The sequence below is a fragment of the Protomyctophum bolini genome, assembly GCF_963924005.1.
Source record: "Protomyctophum bolini genome assembly, chromosome: 5".
Classification (NCBI taxonomy): domain Eukaryota; kingdom Metazoa; phylum Chordata; class Actinopteri; order Myctophiformes; family Myctophidae; genus Protomyctophum; species Protomyctophum bolini.
The window spans coordinates 37,807,069-37,826,336 of NC_137866.1; the positions used below are offsets into that span (position 1 = coordinate 37,807,069).

A 19,268-nucleotide genomic window follows, 5' to 3' on the forward strand; every position below is an offset into this window, starting at 1 on the left:
TCAGTGCCTGGCGCGTTGTACTACTTAAAGCATAATGAAATTTAGAACATTTTGCCTTATAATGGTTGTTGATGTACCCCAACTTTCAGCAGCTGTCAAAGATTTCCCTAGGGTGGTTGAATATATAAACCAATGTGGGATATGTTAGTAGACACCTTTACAAACACATTGGTCAAGAAAATTCTTGGTATATTCTTGGCATACTTTGGGGCGGTTCTGGACAAACGCGGGTCCGACCGACTCTACACCGGGCACTGCACCCCCTGTGGTGTGTCGAATTTGAAGTCGTGTGGAAAACGGTTCTCGCGTTATGTGGATTACAGACGTACAGAGACTTGGTGCATTTATAGTTCGATAGATAGAGCAGCTGACAGCCCAATGTGTTAGATGCTCAACAAAGCCGGATGCAATGTGGTGGATTCGAACCCACAACCTCTGTGGTAGTGGGCAGATACTTTACCACTCCGCCACCCAAGCTTAATTTAATGATTTCATTTTTTTAATTATCTAGTATTGAGATTGTCAATTTATATTAAGTTTTTATTCATTTTAGTACAGCACTGTATATGAGATGTATATAGGCTACACATACACAACATTTGTGACTAAAATATTACAAAACAGGACTATGGCCAGTTCTGAGGTAAATATTCCCCACTGTATAACACTGGACTGTGTAATAGGAATTGTGACGATTTTCACAAGCATTTTAAATTGTGCAGCGACAGCATCAAAATGTGAATGAAATGCATTGCCTTTTGTGTGACAGCCGTCGCATGCAGCTGATGTGGGCTGCATCTGCAGGTGTGTTACTGTCCAATGGCCCTGTTCCATTTACCCCCACATGTCCCACTGCTGCCTGAGACTGACAGGCCGCATTACACACACACACACACACACACACACACACACACACACACACACAGCTCATTTTCCTCGTCTTCTTTTCCTACATACATGTCATCTCTTTCATCACCCTCTCTGGGCCCATATTTACAGCCCATCCTCGAGCTCTCTCTTAACTCATCTTGTATCTCTTCATCCATCCACCCCTCTCCTTGCTCTCTCTCTCTCTCTCTCTCTCTCTCTCTCTCTCTCTCTCTCTCTCTATCTCTCTACTTTTATTTTTGACTTAATTTAACCAGGTTTAATGGTTGCTAAGACCCTCAAGTAAAAGAAAAAGTATGGCTGCTTTGACTAAATTTGCAAATTACTCGTGTAAAAATGCACTTTGTACAATTCTGTACAAAAAGTGAGTAATTTAAGTAGTCAATGGCAGTCTATCAAGTACCTCGGTGTGTAAATCTTGTCATGGAAAAAGCCAGTGTAAAAGTAAAAGTATCAATACGGCAATATAGAAATATTAAGTAAAAGTACTCATTATGCAGAATGTCTCATTTCAAGTTTTCAAATGTATAAAAATTGCAGATCCACAAGCTCACAATGTGTCACATTGCGGCGCGCATTGTGAGCTTATACTGTAGATCTGCTATTTTCAAATGTCTGAAATGTATATAGGGCTGAATGTGGTAAATGTATGTTTTGTAATCCAAATTTCACGTAGCCTAAGTAACTAAAGTTTTCAAATAATTGTAGCGGAGTAAAAGCACAATGGTTGCCTCTGAGATGAGCAAAAGTAAAACTATTGGAAATTCGAAATACAAATTCATCAAAATTCAGTACAGTTCTTGAATAAATGTACTTAGTTACTTTAAGGCAAGCCCTAACCACACCAGAGGGTCGCCATGCAACTCCTTGCAACAAGCAACTCCTTGCAACTACTTGCAACCATTATTCCCAATGGCATGTTGCAAGGAGTTGCATTGCATTGGTGTGGTTTGTTTTGTTGCATTGGTGTGGTTTGTTTTGTTGCAAGGAGTTGCATTGGTGTGGTTTGTTTTGTTGCAAGGAGTTGCATTGGTGTGGTTTGTTTTGTTGCAAGGAGTTGCATTGGTGTGGTTTGTTTTGTTGCAAGAAGTTGCAAGGAGTTGCATTGGTGAGGTTTGTTTTGTTGCATTGGTGAGGTTTATTTTGTTGCAAGAAGTTGCAAGGAGTTGCAGCGGTGTGGTTTGGGCCTTACACATCAAACATGTGATCACTCATTACAAGTGTGATCAATTTTATTTTTTTTATTAATTAAATTAAACCATAATTTTATCCTGTTTTCTTACAGAGACAGAGTTTGTACGTTTTATATTGTCGTATTGTTTTGTGATATCTTGCTTCATTGTTACAGGGACTAATCGTGTTATTGTTACAGGGGGATCTACGGATGGAAATTAGCATTCTTGTTTGTTTTTGTATGGTGTGTTTATGAATACATACTGTCCCTCCCAAATACATAGTCAAGTAACGGCAGTTCCTGTATGATCAGACAATATTTATTCGGCTATCGAACCCCATCGGAAAATATTGTGTGCCAGCCATGGGCCCCCATAAAAGATTGGTATTGTCAAATTGTCAGATTAGTATTCGAAATGTCGCTTCTTTCCTTTTATTTTTCTTCTTCTTTTTTGAATAGTCAATGTATAGGGTTAAAGTTGTTAAATTGCTTTTTGATGCTAAAGATATTCATATAGTTTAATGTAGTTTCTCCCAACACACCAAGGCTTTGGAGCCAGATTGATATTGGACAATGCTCCCCCTTCCCCTGCAGATTGTGGTGTACCCTCCCCTTGCTGCAGCACTACACTGGAATGGGTTTGTGCAAGGCTAAAGGGATTATAAAGGACTCAGAAACGGGCTGCTGCTATGGTCAGGCAAACACCAGTATTGTCACAAAGTCACAACAGAGAGACCCCCACCACCACCACCCACAGGCTAGCACAGCCCTGGACAATGACCAAACTGTCAGGTCAAATGTCTTCAACCCGTAAACTATTTTACTCACAACAGAGCACACGCTTATTTTCTGTATTTTCCTCTTTTACTGCTAAGTGTAGATTAATATTATTGTAACTTGTCACAGTGTCTATATATCTTGTTTTGTTTTATGCTGTATAGTCACTATACACTATACTACTGTAGGACAGTCTAAGAATGGCACTTCAACATTTCACTCTGTACTGTTACTGTAGCTGTGAGTGAGTGTCAAAGGGGGGAAACCTTGTCCAAAACCATTATATTTAAGGATACGGTATGTAAAAAAACAAATAAAAGAAAGAGAGAAAGAAAACTGTGTTCCATGGATCCATTATATTTATTTTTTGGGTGGCTGTGGCTCAAGAGGTAGAGCAGGTCGTCCAATAATCTGTCTGTCGGCGGTTAGAATCCCGGCTCCTCAATATGTTGGTGGGAGACCCATCCTTGGTCAAACACTTGTCGGATCCTCAGAATGTGATGATAACAGGTTCATTGAAGGTGTGGTGTGAAATAATTAGGAGATATAAACTGAAGGACAAAATTGAAATTATCAAATGGTTTGCATATGATCCAGACTTCAGACCTAGTACACATGACATGAGGTTTAGAGGTTGGATTGGGAATGGCCTCTCTGCATATTGTACTCTTTTAAAACAGGATAATGTGATGAGCTTCCTGGACCTGAAAGACAAATTTAATTTACAGAATCGGGACCTTTTTAGGTACCTATAAATCAGAGACTTTATAAATAGAAAGCTATTAAGAAGAGAAGATGCAACAGGAGTAGAGATCATTAAGATTTTCTAAAATGCGTATGCAGACTCTGCTTATCAAAAGATAGTTTCAAATTTATATGTAGTTATTCAAAACAAGGAGATAATACTCTGAATGTTAAAGCAAGATGTGAAACAGAGGGCAACCTTACTATATCAGCAGAAGAATGGGAAAGAATATGTAAACATCAGTGGAAAATGAGTAGTTCCCCCACATGGAGAGAATTCAGCTGGAAAAATGTGAGTCGTTTCTTTTGCACTCCAGCCCAGAAAAGGCATTACACGTATCAGTCGGACGTTGGAGACTCTGTGGGGAAACATTGGCAAATCATTTTCATGTTTTCTGGAGTTGCCCTTCTGTGGTTCCATTTTGGAGAAGTGTCCACAGTGTCCTGGAAGCTGCAGTTTTTGGTGTTGACATTCCTTTTTATTTTAAAACCATGTATCTTGCAGATCTGGAAGGACTTAAATTTGCAAAGCGGGATCAGTATCTACTGAGGGTATTGCTGGTGTATTGCTGGCATCCAAAAAAGCCTTAACAAAAAAGTGGCTTACAAATGTTATACCAACTATAAATGAATGGATTGATTTAATCTATAGTATATTTATTATGGAGAGAACTACATTCAGCTTTAGAGGTCAGGTTGAAGTCTTCACAGATAACTGGTTTAGATGGATTACTCATGTCTCTACCGTAAGACCTGATTTTGTATAAATTCAGTTAAACCTGTTTAACCTGTAGAAGCAGATGCACCTGTTTGAGATACTTATATGTATTATGTTCATCAATAGAGAAGAGAGGCAGATATCTCCCCTTGTGTGTATTGTACGTATATTGTCTTGTTTTGTTTTGTTTTGTTTTTGGTTGTATGTATTGTCAATTGTCAGTCGTTTCGTTTACATGTATGTTTGATTAAAATTCAATAAAAAGTAAATTGAAAAGAGAATCCCGGCTCCTCCTGTCCACATGTCAAAGTGTCCTTGGGCAAGGCACTGAACCCTACATTGCCTCCTATGAGTTGGTCGGTGCTAGCATGCCACCTTTGGTGTGTGAATGTGGGAAGTGAGGATGCTATGGTTTCGACTGTTCGCCGCTTCACCTCCAAAATATGAATGAATGAACCATTGTAAAGCGCTTTGAGCTTTGAGCATTTTATCTTTAGTCACAATAAGCTCTATAGTTAATTCTTGTCATGGTTAATGGTCATACTAGACACTCTTGTATCATGACAAAGTAGGGCATTCATTTACGAAAAACATAAAAAGTTGAAACATGGTTACAAGGTTTCTGCCCAACACAGCAACGGTATGATCTTTCCCATGCAATGAGAAAGGACAAAAGGTTATATCACATTAAAACGAGGTTATTTTTTAATTATAGACCAACTACAGTACACCAAAATAAAGTACAACATGTCAATGAATCATCTCGGTGGCTTCTCCCAACACACACCCAGTGACTGAAAGGCTTCGGAGACAAAGATTAATATCGAACAATTAAGTAGAGTGATGATTAGGTGTCCTTGAAGTTCGACACCAAATTACTAATTAAAAAGAACAAGCCAGGGTGTAATAACCGTGTGGCCTGTGCAGTCTCTAGTACAGTACTACAGTATGTGTGCAGTTTGTCAATGATGTGTGTCAGTGTGTCTGGGATATTTTATTTTACCAGTATTTTCAATCAAAGCACTTTTCCCCCCTTTCTTTCTTTTCTTTTTTTAAATAATTGCTTTCAATTAATGAAAAGCACTAGGGGGTATAATCTGAGCTAGAGTGGTATTCTGGGCTAGCCTGTTTTATACCCTGGGGTATAAATTGGACCAGCCCAGAATATACCCCGGGGTATAAAACAGGCTAACCCACTACCCCACTTAACCCCATGCAGGTATAGTTTGGCTGCAGGGGTATATTTTGGGCTGTTGCACCTGTAGTTAGAGCTGCAATTTACCTCTCTCCATCAGTGATTACATAAGACTTGTTAACTAGTTTTCAATCTCCCCAGTCACTTTGTTTAGGTAAGAATATTCATGGAGAATGATGGAGTTTTTGTATACATTTATCCATCTGTAATTCTGTGTATAAAATACTGAGTACATTTTCTACTCTCTGAGTTAATGTGCACTCTCAGAGAGTTTTTCTTTTGTGTAGATCTGCTATTTTTGTTTAACATGTACAACGAAGTACATATACAATTTCCCTCAAGTGACTATAACCAGGCTAATCAATTTGACATTAATGTTTTGATGTATACAAGAATAATTTATAATCAATAGTTAACAGATTGACTGACAGAAATCAGATTGCGATTGTGAAATGTGAGTATGCAAAGACACTAACATTGAAGTTTTACTCTATGTATACCTGTACACAAGATGTAACAAAGTACAACATTGAACCTTGACGACTGAGTTTCCTAGGAAGTAAATACGTTCTGCTGTGTATTAATTTAACTCTAATGGTGTAACCCTCGGGACAGGGTACCTTACCTTCTGAGGGGTGCTAGCCCCTCCTATCCTCAGCTTTGTGTGTGTGAATCATATAGCGATGATTTGATTGGCTGAGCACCCCATAGCGTTGGGACGCTCTGCAGCTCCATGTTCGCTCAGCTCGGTCATTGACGACTTTCAAATCCTTGCTAAATCCTTGCTAATTTCTTTTCAGTCACTTTTTCTAATTAAGTTTAACTTGGCCTTTTATAGCCTACCTATGTACTTCCCATGCACTTGTTTTTGATACATTGGTCTGCTCTGACATTTTTCCTTCCTTTTTATTTTTTACTTTCATCTATCTTCCTATCCTCTTCTTTTTGCCTCTCTGTGATGTGAAGCACTTTGGTTTGACCTCGGTCGTTGGAAATGTGCTATGCAAATAAAGTTTGATTTGATTGGCTGAGCACCCCATAGCGATGATTTGATTGGCTGAGCAAAGTACGTATTGAGGATAAAGTGAATACAGTTCAGTCAGATAACTCATGAATAGACTGAACAAATATTATAGAATGAGAATATAAGTGTATAATATTTTATCTTGGCGTTCGGCTCTGCTACATTTCCCCCCCTGCTCGGCACAATATTATACAACCATCATTAACAATTAAGAGCAGGGAGATAGATCTACAATAACAACCCCCCTAAGGGCAACAGAATTAGCAGAGCCCACCGGTGGTGCTGGATGTAAGCGTATAAAGAACGCAACAGAAGGAATGCAAGAAGGTTGCAGCCTTAGGTGAGTGTAAATTGGTCAGCTGATTGCCACGACAGCATACGTATGACACGTGGGACATGCATAGCACTGAATGAGCCCCTCGAGTATAATCTGCCTGAACGAACTCTGCAAGCTTAACATATCATATAAGTGAAGACGTAAAAGTGAGGATGCGAATTGTGATTGGCTAGAATGAGATGATGTATGATGATAAGAGCGCCCTTGTCACACGGGAGTGATTTTTCCTCCGTCTCATCCGTAACTAATATACCTCACTACAGTAGGTAACTAATATACCTCACTACAGTAGGTAACTAATATACCTCACTACAGTAGGTAACTAATATACCTCACTACAGTAGGTAACTAATATACCTCACTACAGTAGGTAACTAATATACCTCACTACAGTAGGTAACTAATATACCTCACTACAGTAGGTAACTAATATACCTCACTACAGTAGGTAACTAATATACCTCACTACAGTAGGTAACTAATATACCTCACTAGGGGTCTTTTAGGACTGTAAAGATTCTGGTTCCTTAATTGGTTCCCTCTTCAGCGGTCCGATTCCTTAAGGGTTCCCTTGCGGGCTTCCAGCATGGACCCTTAAGGCTCATTCATTTCCGGTGGTGAGGTGACCACCGCTCTGGTGCTGAGGTGACCACAGAGAGAAGGGCTGGGCTGGGGTGGTGGCGGTGGTTTGCTCTTCAACGCGGCTCGTGACGTCATGTTGTAGTTCGGTGGTCACCTCACCACCGAAAATCCAGACTATGAATAACTCTTTACATACAGTATTATGGTGGTCCTTGAAAGTACAACGTTAATGAACCTCTGGTATTTGTGATTGTCAGGCTTTAAGTCCACATGCAGCTCTGACAGTGTGATAATCTGGTTAGGTGACCACCGAACTACAACATGACGTCACGAGCCGCGGTGAAGAGCAAACCACCGCCACCGCCCCAGCCCTTCTCTCTGTTTTTACTCACCACCGCTCAACGTTATTTCAGCTCCGGTGGTCAGCTCACCACCGGAGCGGTGGTCACCTCACCTCACCACCTCTCTCTCTCTCTCTCTCTCTCTCTCTCTCTCCTCTCTCTCTGTCTCTCTCTCTTAGATTTTAACTCCCCCCTCCTTCATTTGCCCTCTCTGTCTCTCTCTCTCGTTCTCTCTTTATTGCTGTCTCATTTCACTTCAATGCTTGCCCCCTCTGTCACAATCTTCATCCTTCTCTCATATCCCTCGCTCATCTCTTTCTCTCTATCTCTCTATCTCTCTCTCTCTCTATCCTCCCCCCCCCCCCCTCCCCCCCCCGGGGGGCACAAGGTGCTGCCAGTCGTTTACGCCTCATCCTGAGTGCTATTACAGCATCACTTTGCATTTAGATAACCATCGCCGCTGCAACCAAATTGGTCCACCACGTGTGCGCGCACACACACACACACACACACACACACACACACACACACACACACACACACACACACACACACACACACACACACACACACAGAGACATGTCTGTGTCAGGGGATGTGAAGGAGGCGTATGGGTGGAGAATGGAGGGGGGTTAGGAGGAGACAGAATCAGCTGTGCATTCCATTGCACATGTGTGCAGACACACATACACACACACACACACACACACACATACATACACACATACACATACACACATACACATACACATACACACACGGCACACACACACAATGAAACCCTGAATATTTGCACAGACATTTTTAAGGAAGTGCGGACTGGCAAATTTCACCGCCACCAATTACAGCCAAAGGTATTTTGTTATCCCACTTTAAAAAAAATACTCCACGCTGTGTGTTATCCACATCGATTCAATCCCCTCACTCTGCTGAGGCCAGCAAAGCCTCAAAATGGCTGGCAATAATTGCTAATAATTGCTCCCATTGTGTGGATGCCAGTAGTACAGATGGAGGAAAAGAAAATCTCATCACACTGTCATTGTCGCGTCACACTAATTAAGCCTCAGTCATGCTTGTAGTAATAGTATACTGGCACAGTGATTTTGATTATAGCACTGGACATTTGTAATACCGGTGAAACGCTGGTGTCCGCACAGTTATGCTTTCGTTAATGTTGGTTGAGTGAAGCATTCTGCAACCAATTACAGGTATATGGATTCACAGCTTATTGTAACGCCGCAAAACAGGACAAGTATTTTGTTAGTTTCTGTCGGGGCCAGGGTGGTCCAAAATAACTGGACCCTTATGGGTTTGTAGGCTATATCTCAGAGTTAGAGTTGTATTGCCTGAGAGGTTAACATTTCTAGATGCAGAGAAGTGTATGAACCTGGTGGGTTGTCTCCTCTGTGAGTCACTGAGTCGACATTTCTTCTGCCTTCCCCCCCCCGCCAACAATAAATATATTTATTGTAGTTTTTAAGCAACATGATATTACAATACAAATAACTATAGGCTACATCATGGTATATGCTACATATGTTACATGATAATGACAAAAATAACTAAAACAATAGAGACCATGAACAATAACCACGATAACAACAACTAAGGCACTCCAGGTAAACGTGACAAATGATTAGTTTTGGTGTATTGCACAAAACGACCCCACACACCTTCCGAAACATATCTTGTTTGTCCAGCTGTATTAATTACCAGAGGTAAACAACAGTTCTTTGAACCACTGTGCAATGCTTGGTGTGCCAGGCCTTTCCCCAGGTTAAGACTATTACTCTTGAAGCTTGTAAAATACAAGATGTCCATACATTTTAGTTTCTTTACGCTTTATTTTATGGCCATCTGGGTGAAGACATTTCTTTCTTCTATTCTTTCTTCTCCCCTCCTCAAGCCGACCGAAACGTGGTGTCAAATGAGCTTTATTCTGTTGTGCTGTGCAGGTCGCACAGTGTGCGGGCAGTGTTTTTGTTGTCTTATATTCATCATTGTGTGCTTGGCTTGCGCTCCTGTCATAAAGACTTTTTAGCTGGTTGTCAAGAGTCAACAATTGACTTTAAAAATGTATGTTAAGAAACTGTTCAACCCCTTCCTGTTTTTTTTGTTTTGTTTTTTCACAAATCAAAAACCGTGCTAAAATGCATGCAGATATGAGCTGCCATGTTCTTGCAGTATGCAGTGTATTTCTATGTGCTTACTTAGGCTCTGGCAGTTTGTTGAGGACGTTAATGTTAACTGACAAGTACTGAATCCTACAGTCACTAAGTTGTATAATTCATACCAGTATGAGAGCCAGAAACTGGGTTGTCATGTCGTGTGTGTGTGTGTGTGTGTGTGTGTGTGTGTGTGTGTGTGTGTGTGTGTGTGTGTGTGTGTGTGTGTGTGTGTGTGTGTGTGTGTGTGTGTGTGTGTGTGTGTGTGTGTGTGTGTGTGTGTGTGTGTGTGTGTGTGTGTGTGTGTGTGTGTGTGTGTGTGTGTGTGTGTGTGTGTGTGTGTGTGTGCGCGCGTGCATGCATGCATGCGTGAGCAAGCAACTTATCTTCCTCTGTTGGAATCTAGTGGAGTACTGTGTGCACGCAAACGCAATGCATAGTAAGGTAAGTGTGTAGTCACCATTATCAGGTCAAGTGAAGTTCAGAAGACACTAGTATAGTGACTAGACGATGAAGGTCAGTTGACGTGTAGACTCACACTTCAGCTGTAGTTAGTCTGGTCTCCCTGCTCTTCTATTGTCAAAATTCAATGTAAGGTGTGCTCCATGAATATATGAATGGAGCTTTAATGCATTTCCCACAAAAATCATGTTTTTCAGCTCTCTGTGAAGGAGGAGTTGTGTGAGTGTGTGTGTGTGTGTGTGTGTGTGTGTGTGTGTTTAGAATAAAAAAGTGTCACAGTAAATATTACAGATTTGTAACTCACAAGTTCAGATTTGAAACTCACGTGAGTGAACTCACATATGGTATACATTTGTGTTTTGTATCCACAAGTTCAGATTTGTGTTTTGTATCTGTATTTCACATCAGTGTTTTGTATCCATGTTTCGCATCTGTGTTTTGTATTTGTGTTTTGTATTTGTGTTTTGTATCTGTAATTTGCATCTGTGTTTTGTATTTGTGTTTCAAACACAGATGCAAATTACAGTTACAAAACACAGATGTGAAATACAGATACAAAACACAAATCTGAACTTGCGGATACAAAACACTCATGTGAGTTCACTCACATGAGTTGCAAATCTGACCACATATGCGTGCGTGCGTGCGTCGTGAGCGTATGAGAGAGAGAGTGAGACAGACAAACATCCAAAGAAGTGTGAATGTCCTTTGTGCTGTTCCATCAGCACCTACTCACTCCTTTCTCACCTCCCAGGCTCCCATCTCCTGTTCCATGCCTCTCTCACAGTGTCCAGGCTCCCATCTCCTGTTCCATGCCTCTCTCACAGTGTCCGGACCTAATATCTGATTTATACTTTATATGCTGAAAATAGCTGACTGTCGCATTGTGAGCACAATATAACATGGAATGAGGGATCGATTACAAATTGATATTGTTTATTTTATTAACATATGGATTTATTCATGTCAGTCCTACATTAGAAGGAAGGAAGCTTGAGTTCTTGAAATGGGTATAACTTATTCTAACAGGAAGTCATTAACCCTCAAAGTCACTTTGACACATTGTGACAACACAACCATGTTGGGTTGCTTGTCTCAGTGGTTGGTTGTCCCTAATAGTTATCAATGAGATTTCAGTGAACAAATGTGATATAAAAAAACGATTTTATCTTTTTTGAGGGGTGCTAGCCCCTCCTATGTCCAGCTTTGAGGGTGATACAGATATGACAGCTATTCAACAATGTTTAAACAATAAAACATAAACAACAAAACTTAAAGGAGCCTTCAGTGATTTGGGCGATTTGGAAAAAAGCCCGGTCCGTCCCGATATACACATGCACGCGCTCTACAGTGGGGAGGACACAACAGGCCAACAGCACGCGCTCCAAGGCCCACCCTGCTCGATCCTGATTGGAGGAAGGCCCCCTCTCCTGATTGGATGAAGGCTTTCTCAACCACCACCAAAGCCGAAACTATTTTTATTTTTTACCCCTGCGGTTCACTGGGGACAGGGAGGAACTAATTATATGGTCAGCACACTCTATAGTAGGGAGGACTATCACAAAAAAGGGGGAAAAAAGTGATATTTGAATTAAGTAAAATCACTGAATATACCTTTCAATGGAGTGTAGGCCTATAGACGTCATCATCTAACCCTCTAACTACTGGTAACTTAGAGTCACAGTTCTAACTATACATGGTTGCCAGGGCCCAGGGGTGCATGCATGCTTCGTAAGCCCAGTTGTCGCAGACAAGTATAGCCAAATCCTCCTTGAGCTGGCTGTTGTTTATATATGGCTCAACACAAACCAGGCAGAACCACTTCTCTTCATCAGAGGACACTGCTCTCTCTTCTTTTCTCGTCTTCTTGGCATGCATATTGTTTCCCTGGAGCTACACTGGTGGTGTATAGGCTGAGGGGAAGCATTTCTGGACACCTCTATATCCTTTACTGGCCTGAATATCCTCTTTTTAGCTTCAGTCGGCTTCAAGCTCTGCCTTCAAGGACGACTTCACCCATTTTCAACCTGTCTTTAATTGGTCGTCACAATGCTTTATGATGAATTGAAAATGGTGGACCCTCTTGTAAACAAGTGTACCTTTATGGTGTGGTCCATTCACAGTTGACAGTTTTTATATTGAGTTGTACTTGAAATGTACTGTAATTCTGCAAACTGTATTTTTTTAAATTAGTTTTGTATCTTTTTTGTATTTTTGTTATAATATTATTCATAATACACCAGTAAGATGCTCTGAGGGCGAGAAGCACTGAAACAACAGAGCTTCTTAACACGGCACAGTATAAGAAGCAGGAGTGAAACTATTAATCTGGTGTCAGTGAGGTCAGATGTAGACATGCTGTCCGGCTCCATATATGCAGATCTATAGTGATGTCTTTTCCACTGCTGGGCGAGCACTGGCGCTTTGGCATGGGATCAACTTTGACCAAGAAAATGCACAATGAAAAATACTACTGTCTTCTTAACGTATAGAATCCTGAAGAGGTATGCGTCCTGCTGTCCGGTGTCCTGTGCTGTGAAGAGTTTTGAAGCTAGAGTTGGAGATCTATCATTCTGGAGATCAATCATTCTGTTGAGCCAGAGTCATCATTGTGATGTCAGAACATCATTGTGATGTCAGAACATCATTGCGATATCGGAACTTCATTGTGATGTCAGAACAGGCTATGCAGCTCCGTATATGGAGATATAAGGGTTTGATGAGGTCAGATCAACATATAGAATGAATTATGCACTGGTCATAGCGTGTCTTGAGTGTAGACAAGGCGTGACTGGCGGACTGACTGTCTGACGAGGGATGCAGGTTTTTTTAATAATGTACAATAGCTTTTCTAAATACTATAAAATACAATGTCATTGTCGCGAGTGTTTGCCCCTGAAACTGGAAATTACAGTTCTATCAGATGTTGTAATGACCACATAGCTATCAAAGGGTGTCGCCAAAAATACTCCAAAATCAAGGCTACACAACATGACTTAACTCTTTCTTTCTCTCTCTCTCTCTCTCACTCTCTCTCTTTCTCTGCTTCTCTGGCCCCTTCCCACACACACACCAAAGTCTGCACAGGCAAGAAGTTCAGAGACTTAATTTGATTTGTGTCTAAAAGGGAAAAGAGTAACGTAGCGCCCCAATGTCTAATTAGTTTCTTTACCGGGCATGTCTCTTCCTCTCTTCTCTCTCTCTCTCTCACTGAGGAGATTTTAATTACGATGTGGCGTCGGCTCTGGTGGAGTGGGGGATGAAACAGATGCTGTTCACCGTGGAAGTGGCGAGCATGGTGGAGACCGGAGAGATACAGTAGAGAGAGGGATGGAGAGCGAGAAACAGAGGGAGAGATCAGAGGTATAACAGTGAAAGAAAGTGGTGGACAATGAGCGAGAGGCGAGATATGCGGGGCCCGGGTGCGAAAAGAAATTAGGAGAAGCAAGGAGGAGCGAACGGGTGAGTGGGAGAGAATGATAATGAAAGAGAATGGGGGGGGGGGGGGGAGGAGACAGAGACAATTGTGATGGAGAGAGAAGACATTATGTAAATGTTCAACCTTTCCAGATTATCTTTAAACCTGGTTCTCCCAGAGACCAAACAAACAGCTATATGTCAAAGAGGTCAGGGGAGATTAGATATTGGATTTATCTATGAGCTTCAGACTTCTTGTCGGGCTACTTGTCAACCAGCAGGTCTACACCATGCAGCATGCAGGGTCTATACTTCTCAATGGAAGAGGAGAGAGACTACACCCCCGTCACCTGTAGATGTGTTATTGAGGTTGTCACAGGTATCATAAAGCACAAAGGAATACAAGTTTGACGTGGTATATAGTGATTTAGTGAAGTTGTTAAGTTGTTAACCGTAATGACTGCAGGTGCACATGCAGTCATTATGCAACAGCTGCAATGTGAGAAAGTGATGGAAGACAGACAACTTGAACATTATACTGTATAATAATTGGATATACAAATATTCACAAATGATTCAGGGATTAACTTCCTTGGCCTATACTCTGCCCAGTGGTTTGCCAGGTTATCCACATACTGACAGACAGGCAGACACACACACACACACACACACACCGGCACACAGAAACACAATTGCTTTCCTCTCCCCCTAGCTGCCATGCTTCTAAAATGCCAGAACATTTAGGGGGAAATGAGGAGATCAATAATGGCAGTTTTTAGTATGTTGGCTATTCGAAAATATCTGATAAATTGTACCTGTTGTGAGGTTGTTGACTTTTTTTTAAAAGATTTTTGGGATGCCAGGATGGAAGTGGCTAACTCACAAATAGGCAAGATTAATGTATGACACACACACACACACACACACACACACACACACACACACACACACACACACACACACACACACACACACACACACACACACACACACACACACACACACACACAGGGTTTATCTTGCAGGACAGTAGGGTGTATGGTAGAACTCCACCTAATACAGGTGTATCATTACTTACTACAAGTAAGTAAGTAATGTTCTTAATAATAGATCATGCTGGCCCGTGCCGGCCTAGCGGTCCGGGCACCTAGGCTGGTAATCCCAGGTTCGAGTCCAGATCCCGACGACTAGGGATGGGTATCGTTAGGATTTTTATGAGTCAGGTACCGATTGCAGTAATGCTTATCGATTCCGATAAGCATTTCCTGTCACACGACACACGTACAGACTACATATCAATAAAAGGCATAAAAGCCCCCCCCTAAATAAACACAAATAAAATAAAGAATAGATATAATAATAATAATTACCTAAATTAAGTATATATATATATATATATATATATATATATATATATATATATATATATATATATATATCTATCCCATTCAAGTTGACCACGGACAAGCTGATGTCACGTCGTTTACCGGCAAAGCATTTAGTGCCGGACAAGATGGAACATTTTGTAAGCGTATACTTCTGAAATATTGAGTCATAAATTGTGGGCACCATTTTCCTCCATGAAGCAGACAAACATGTAGCGTTGCAGGATGGAAGGCTGTCTTATGGCCGTCAGACATGCAACAAGGCCACCGGGACGACAGTGCTCTTGTCCATGTCACCTCAGTGACCTCACACACTGGATTTGTGAGGTCCTGAGAAGAGTTGACCTTCGGAAGATGTTGGTACACGCACGCACGCCGCACACACACACACACACACACACACACACACACACACACACACACAAAACACACACTGTGTGTGTGTTTTGTTGACATACTTGATACACTGAATGTTTTGTTGACATACTTGATACACTGCATGTTTTGTTGACATACTTGATACACTGACAACAGCATCCTCTGTCACACAGCATATTATGCTGCAGAGCAATAGGCCTACATGCCTAGATAGATTTGAGATTTTAAAGTGATACTGCATTCATCACGTTTTCTCTATTTAATGATACAATTGAAAAAGTTCACTCCTTATACTATGAGGTCATAGCCTACTTATGAATGACACTTTTCTATTGAAAGATAGATTGAAAATAGTTTGGAAATATCATATCATATCATATATCATAATAGATTCCAATATATGTAGGCATATCGGTCTGATCTTGGATCGTTGTATCCTGCAGAGCCACAGGGGGCTGGGTCCTGGGTCCAACGCTGCCACCTATAGGTCACATGAGCAGATGCGTCCGACCAACTGCAGTTGCGGGTAAGCGACCGGCTGGGGGCGCAGGCATTCCTACCGAGAACAAACTCTCTCTCTCTCTCTCTCTCTCTCTCTCTCTCTCTCTCTCTCTCCCTCCCCCCCTCTCTCTTTCTCTCCCTCTCTCCCTCGCTCTACCAGGGGAATCTGGGAGTCCAACCGCATACCGCGTCTCATTCATGCAGAGAGCTGCTCTCTCTCGGTGCGCACGGAGCTGCAAGCGGCGCGGAGACACACACACACTCTTCCAGGTTTATAGACTATACAGTGCAGACAGACAGAAGAACGCTTTGGACATGTCTTCTTTATCCTCCCCTGCAGCAGCGAGGACATTCTAAACAGCATGCCAACCGGGACCGCTGCTGCTGTACAGGTCACTTTAACCGGTAAGCACAAACGCACAAACTTTTCCCCCCGTTTTCTTTTGCTCTCTGACGGACGGACGGTGGCGTGTTTTTTGGGCGACGGTTTGTTTAGGCGCCCTCTCGGTGACAGTCCTGTCCCTCTGCTCTCCTCTCCTCTTCTCTCTCCCTGCCTCTCCATTCCTCGCCTTATTGTCCCTCCTCTCCTCCTCTTCTTCCATGCCTCCCTGCCTTGCTTCAACTGGTGTGTCGTCGAGAGAGAAGCCGAAGAGGGAAGCGTTGTGAGCTTGTAGGTCTGCTATCTTCGGTATGAAGTCCAACCAGGTAGGATAGATATCGAACCGAGCCGGGGTTGCTTCTTTTCTTGTCCAGAGAGCCCCGGTACGGTATATGTCCGTGTCGTCAAGGTGTCAGCTGGGTAGCAGGGAACTGACAGGGTGATGGAGCAGCTCTCTAGCTGCCATTGGCAACTTGCTGAGGACTGAGGAGGACGGGGATTGATGGTGAAGGAAGGAAAGGAAGGCACTGGCCCGAGTGGCCGGACTGGCGGGGTTTATTATGGGACACAAAGTAGTGGACAATTACACATGATATCACCCCCCGGCCCCGACACCAGAGCGAGAGGGTTAAGCCTTATAGTGTGTGTGTGTGTGTGTGTGTGTGTGTGTGTTCGCGTGTGTGTTGCCTGCCGACTGTTTTTAATTTAATTTAATTAGGACTACAATTATTGTCAATTAGGCATTTTTTAAACTGCTGCTGAGATGCAAGGAAAGATGGGATAGAAGGTGTGTGTGTGTGTGTGTGTGTGTGTGTGAGCGTGTGCATGCGTGCGCGCCCGTGTGTGCCTGGGCGTGTGTGTAGTAGGCTATACTGTGACTGTCTTCTTATACAGTATATGTGCGACCCCCTGCCTGCCTCCCCCCAGCCATATGCTGAACACACATGTGGCATGAACGTGAGCTGACAGTTTGGTGTCATCATCTTATGAATGTTTGACTGGGTGGATGCTGCGTAGGTGCTGGCGTAGGTGAGGCTGAGCGACGGATGATCCGTAATGTGGGCTCCGTGCCACACTGCCACCACCACCACCGGTGTGTGTGTGTGTGTGTGTGTGTGTGTGTGTGTGTGTGTGTGACTGCCAAGGAAAACCTCTTCAGGGTGTGTGACAGTCTCTCTCTCACACACACACACACACACACACACACACACACACACACGCACACACACACTGCGTGTGCTGTATCTGGTTGATAAGGAGTTGTGTGAATTATGCTTTTTGAACCTCATCCGTGTCTAAGGCGATTGCACGGCAGGTTCTAATGATTGATGTTAGTACCTGCCGCTTTGAAGTGACATCCTGTGACATGCCGCTGTTGTCTGCCTATCGGGGGTTTAGCCTAAATTACTGTCAGAATCTTCCGAGCATCTTCTTTGAGCTGCCTGTACCCACTTATTTTGTATCTGTCTGTCTGTCGGTCCATCTCTGTCTGTGTGGGATCACTGGGACGTGATGTGATCCAGTAGTTACAAAGTGGTGGGTTTGTTGCCTCAGTCAGATTTAATTATGCACAGCGATGCATTTTCCATGTTGGATTTGCATTTCCCAACGCTGGTTCGCCTTCCCTTCCTGTGCGAGGCGAGCGACATACCTCTAGCTTGGAATATACTGTAGTACAAGACGAGGAGACGCTTTTCTGTTAAATAAATCAGTGGTTCACTCAAAGTATAGGATGGGGTCCTTGAGGGGGTTCCAGGGGTTGCAATGAACCAGTTGAAAGTGAACACTTAATTGTTTGGCATTTTTGGGGGGCTATTTGACAATCTACAATCTCACAATGCGTTGCATGTTGACATATCTTCTCTTATTGGGGTCCTTGGTAAAAAAAAAAGATTTCAAATGGAGCCCACGGCTAAATACTGTCCTAGAGACCACCGATTACCCCTGTCTTCACCAATATTTTGTCAATTCTTTTAAAAAGCGCGTTCCTAAATGTTCAAAAACCTTCCAAAATAGCAGATCTAAAAGATCTCAATGCCTCGTGATGCCAGGCATTCTAATAGCGGTAATAATAAGCCAGGCCGATAAAAGTGCCCATTGCAAAGCCCCCTTCCCCTTGCCGTATACCTACTCAATGCCCAGTGAGGACGCTCCGCTCGCCTCTCTCTCTCTCTAGCGCCCAGCAGGAGAGTGGTGGTTTGGGTCAGCGCGCACACCGCCGCAGGCTTCCTGTCAACACTACCTGCTCATTGAGTGCAGAGTGAGAGCTGAACTCGGAGCTATAGGCACCGGAGCCCTGAGGGGTCCGTTTGATTTAAGCTTCTACACAGTGCAGTGCGCACCTCGCTGCCTGATGGAGACAGACGGCCAGCCTACCAGAATGTGTCCAGTGGAAGTCTTGTATGTCCAAAACCTCTTGCTCTTCAGGATATGGATGAAAAGAACCTGACTGTGTTCCAAGTGAATCCAATGCAAATTTGAGCTAGTCAAAAGTTCTTGTTAATTTTCACAGACAACTTTAACCACTTGCAATTTCACTTGACCTTTGGCACACAGGTCGGCTATGTTTTTGCTACATTTGTGCAACACTGTTGTGCATATACAGTGCACGTTGTATAGGGCAGAGGTTCTCACACTTGGTCATGTCAAGGACCCCCAAATTGATATGTATCTTTTGGCGGTAGACCCCCATTGGAAAAGGACTCCCAGACGTGAAGATTTTAAACATTTTCAAAATGATATACCGTACGTATACAATAGGGTTAAAATGATTGTGATGCTATATTAACTACTAAGGTGAC

The 19,268-nt window shown here is 42.6% G+C and overlaps 1 protein-coding gene across 2 annotated transcripts in view; it reads left to right on the forward strand.

The window, feature by feature from the left end:
- The first annotated feature begins 16,355 nt into the window (after positions 1-16,355).
- The window catches only part of plxna1a (plexin A1a), a 331,250-nt gene continuing 328,337 nt past the window's right edge, over positions 16,356-19,268 (forward strand). For both annotated transcript variants that reach the window (XM_080763399.1, XM_080763400.1), the window contains exon 1: positions 16,356-16,493. The gene's annotated coding sequence lies outside the window, so the exon portion shown is untranslated. The remainder of the gene's footprint in view (positions 16,494-19,268) is intronic.